This window comes from Culex quinquefasciatus, chromosome 2 (genome assembly GCF_015732765.1).
Source record: "Culex quinquefasciatus strain JHB chromosome 2, VPISU_Cqui_1.0_pri_paternal, whole genome shotgun sequence".
NCBI lineage: Eukaryota > Metazoa > Arthropoda > Insecta > Diptera > Culicidae > Culex > Culex quinquefasciatus.
Genome location: NC_051862.1, coordinates 110,899,498 through 110,904,132, shown reverse-complemented (window position 1 = coordinate 110,904,132; position 4,635 = coordinate 110,899,498). Strand labels below are relative to the sequence as shown.

Here is a 4,635-nt window from a genome sequence, read left to right as displayed (position 1 = left end):
TTTGAAAGAACGAACAATACAACAATTAAATTGTTTTGGTAAAAAACACACAAATAATTGATCTTTTTATTCACAGTGGCAGTGCGTGGCCGAATGGTTACGCAATACGCTTTGTAAGCGGATGATTCTGGGTTCGATTCCCATCTGCTCCAACTTTCCATCGGATGAGGAAGTAAAACGTCGGTCCCGGCCTTGGTTGTTAGGCCGTTAAGTCATTCCAGGTTTAGGAGTCGTCTCCATGCCATAAGTACAAAGATCACACCAAACCAAGCCTACTCCGGTGGAATCGCTGGCGGCGATTGGACTCGCAATCCAAAGGTCGTCAGTTCAAACAATGGGGTAGAAGGTTCCTTGGAATAGAAAGAGGTTTGGTGCTCTCCCTATTCAAGCCTTCGGACTCCTAGTGTTGAGGCCGCTCACTGCCGCGACGGGGTCGACACCATGCTGCTGCGTGGGGACGAACGCCGCGTCGGCATATCACGCGCGTGAGACGTGAGAAAGAAGAACGTGATCAATGACGAAACACACGAGTAAAGGGGCGACAAATCAAAACAATGTTCACGATCAAAAGTAACGAGCACAAGTTGGTCAGGGAAAGGAAAAAGGAGTGATTTTTTGGAAGTTTGAGGATTAGGAGTTTGATTGATTTAGAATCAAGGATTCGGGAGAGGAGTTTGTGGGCCGGGTGAACAACAAGTAGACGGACACAAATTCGTAAGTTGTTATTTAATTTGAAACAAACAGTGAAATAAATAACACAAAGTTCATGCAACACGAAACAGGAACCACACGCGGATAAATCCGGGTGGTGATTCACGGAGGGAGGACAAGACGGTTTAGGACGACACAGGACAGAACCGCTGTCTTTGTACGAGTAAGTTCGAAACAGATAAACATGAAAAATATAACAAAAACATGCAAAATCTGTACAAACATGTAAAACCGATCACGCTGTTAAACATAACCTAAAATTACAGCTACAGCACAAACGTAGAACACAAATCCGGATCGGGTTGGACGGAAAACAGGAAACAAACAAATTGTAAGACAAAAACACACACACACTACACACACATTGTACTAAACTTAAATCTAATTTGCAGCTTTGATCTGCCTCGAATAAATTGGGCTGATTCGCAAAGAGGTTTATTTCCGTTGGCGTCCGAACACCTAGGTTCGAGCAGAAACTTACAATAGAGACCACAAAAGACCTGGGGGTCGTTAATGTGGATGGTTTGATTTGATTTTGATTTACAATATTATCACCTGACCTCAAAATAAGTACGAGATCTCTTATGAGGTTTAATAAGACTAATACAAATTTGAAAATCTAATGGAAACGGTACATTTTATAACCAAAACACACAAAAATATGTTGATTCGGTGAAATCCAAAATTCATAATTGTGACATACAGTTGAGCTTAAACCCAACCAATTACACTTTTCTGTAGTGATTTATATACTCAATGGGCCCAGAAACATTTCTCAAAAAAGAATTCATCGAAATAATGATCTGAATATTGAAAACATTGTGTTTTTTTGGAAAAGGGGTGTGATATTTTATCAGAAAATCTCCCAAATTTTCAATAAAACCTTTATAACTTTTTTCCCTTATTTTCAATCACTTTGCGTGCTTCAGGAAAAATGTTCCTTGCATCATTTCCCATAAGAAATCATATGATCTGAACCATAAATCATGCCCATATAGACTTATAACAATACTAAATTGAAATAGACGAAATTTCGCCCCATAGGAAAAATGTTCAAAAACTTCAAATGAGGATAACTTTGATTTTTCCCGACCAAAGATTTTCGTTCACCCCGCAAATGAACGGGGATGTTCCACACTTTCATATGTATATGACAGTTTTCTTGCTATTTCTCAAAAAATACTACCCCCCCCCCCTGAAAAAGACGCCGTGCAACACAAGCTCATGCGTGTGTCAACGTGGATCAGCCTCTTCTTGGCACATCCTTTGGACGGAGTATACGTGCTCCCTCGGTGGTCCGACTTGGGGTAATTCCCCCGGACGGTGGCTGAGTTCCCACATTGGCGATCCTGCCAGGAGTACCACAATTGATGGTACTACTGGAAGAGGAAAATAACGACGTTGGGATTGCCCCAAGTTTGGCCAAAGCATTTCTTTTATTTTTGTTCAAGTGGCAGAAGGAACTGTAGTTTTGTGTGTGCTTTTCTGGTGTGACTGAAATTTGTTAGTGCCTTGTTTTGGTTAAAACCTTTTTATTCGGAACCGTGTGGCGAGAGTGGACCTCCGTCAAAATTGTTTTTATAGGAACCGATGGTGTCCAGGCGCGAGGGGACCTCCGCCGGAGTTTGTTTTGTTCGGAACCGCGTGTGTGTACTGGCGAGAGTGAACATCCGCCAAAGTTTGTTTTGATTGGAACCGCTAACGTTCCGGCGCGATGAAACTTCCGCCTGAATTTGTTATGTTTGGAACCGTTTGTGTTCCGGCGCGAGGGGACCTCCGCCAGGGTTTGTTTTGATGGGAACCAATAGCGTTCCGGCGCGATGGAACTTCCGCCAGGATTTGTTTTGTTCGGAACCGTACGAGTTCTGGCGCGAGTGGATCTCCACCAGGGTTTGTTTGGATTGGAACCGTTTGTGTTCAGGCGCGAGGGGACCTCCGCCAGGGTTTGTTTTGATGGGAACCAATAGCGTTCCGGCGCGATGGAACTTCCGCCTGGATTTGTTTTGTTCGGAACCGTACGAGTTCTGGCGCGAGTGGACCTCCGCCAGTGTTTGTTTCGATTTGAACCGTTTGTGTTCCGACGCGAGGGGACCTCCGCCAGGGTTTGTTTTGTTCGGAACCGCGTGTGTGTACTGGCGAGAGTGGACCTCCGTCAATGTTCGTTTTGATTGGAACCGATAGCGTTCCGGCGCGATGGAACCTTGTATGCTTTGGCGAGAGTGGACCTCCACCAAAGTTTGTTTTGATTGGAAGCATTCGTGGTCCAGCGTGAGGGTTTGTTTTGTCTCGGGACTGCTGTGGAGATGTTTGTGTGGATTGTTTTGGTTTGCTAGGGCAGCGACCGAGACATTTGTTTACACCCCGGCTTCCTCCTCCGTGGTTCCACCATCTCGGGAGCCACTGCTTACTTTGCTGCATCCTGCGGGTCGAAAGCGATCCTTTGATTTTCCATCCGGAACTGCGCCCGGCAGCGGAGGGAACTCCGACGGCGTGAACGCCGGAACTGCTGGACTCTGCTTCTCCGCCTTCCTTGCCGGCGGGTTCGATTTCGACGCCTGCTGGCGCCTTCGGATGAAGTCCGCACGCTTGGGACAGCTGCGGTCCGTGGCTTCGTGGGCTCCAGAGCAGTTGGCACACCGCTTCGGCTCGGCTTCTTGGACTTTGCACTCGTCCGTCTTGTGGGGACCCACACAGTTGTTGCACCTCCCCTTGAGGTGATAGTTCCTGGTTCCATGACCCAGCTGCAAGCAGTTCCTGCACTGGGTCACGTTCGGCCGCTTGTTCCGGTAGGCCTCCCACCGGATGTGAAATCTTCTCAAGCGCTTGATTTTACTCAGCTGCTTCAGGTTGGTATACCCCTTGGGGACGTAACAATGAACGGGGTTTCCTCTGACGAGGCGAACTCTCCCTTCCTCTTGATGGCATGCACCTCCACAGCATCCAGGTTTTGCGCTTCATTGAGGTTCTCTTGACGTATTCGGGTGATGCCGGTGGAAGTCCTCTCAAAACGACGCGGAGTTGCCACTCGCTTCGTTTCTCGTGGGTATAGAACTCCACGTTGTTCGCAATTAAGTGAGCTCCCGCGGTTTCAGATACACAGCAATTTGATTCCAAACGGAATCAGCTTGTAACTTGGCTTGGTTGAAAAAAAAACAACCGCTGTCTTCGGCTGTCAGACGAAAACTGTGTACGAGATGTTCTTTTAGATAATCTGGTAGATTGCCGTAATATCCTCGTTTAATGAAGCAGCCTAAGGTTGCACACGATGCGCACCGCCGATTTAAAGCAGCGATTCAGCTGCTCTTCCAGCGCCGCGGAGAGGTCGTGATGGTACACAGCGCCACAGTATTTGAAGGGGTCTAGCTCATTTCCCCGAATGACATTTCCCCGAATGCCATTTCCCCGAAAATCATTTCCCCTAATTGGTCACATCCCCGAATACCACTTCCCCTAATCAGCCACATCCCCGAATGCCATTTCCCCGAATATCATTTCCCCTAATCGGCTATATCCCCGAATGCCATTTCCACTAATCGGCCATTTCCCCGAATGTCATTTCCCCGCAATAACACTTACGCCAATTGCCGTTTATTTAAATTTAAAATTACCCGAATTTGCATATCCCCTAATCATCATTTTCGCTAAAGCCTTTTTCCATGACTAACAGTTATTTTCTTTCTCAATTTTACCGAACAAACAGCTTTTTCGGGTATGCTGTTGATCTCGCTGTTGATTAAATGTTGTAAATTGGGTAGTAAAGCCCTTTGTCAATTTTTATGAACAACGGTAAGAAACACGATTAAAAACCATTTATGATAACTTTTTTTTCATTTTTATGCAAAAAAAAGTTATTGACAAGACAACATTTTCTCGATGGATCAACTATGGCCCCCCTGGATCGAGCTGTCAAGTAGGAGCTTTTCT

The 4,635-nt window shown here is 46.0% G+C and overlaps 1 long non-coding RNA gene across 1 annotated transcript; it reads left to right on the top strand.

The window, feature by feature from the left end:
• Positions 1 to 656: 656 nt before the first annotated feature.
• Positions 657 to 1,139, top strand: LOC119767586. The gene is made up of 3 exons (XR_005277599.1): positions 657 to 714; positions 783 to 1,042; positions 1,104 to 1,139. It is a non-coding gene; the product is annotated as an uncharacterized LOC119767586 (long non-coding RNA).
• The last annotated feature ends 3,496 nt before the right edge of the window (positions 1,140 to 4,635 follow it).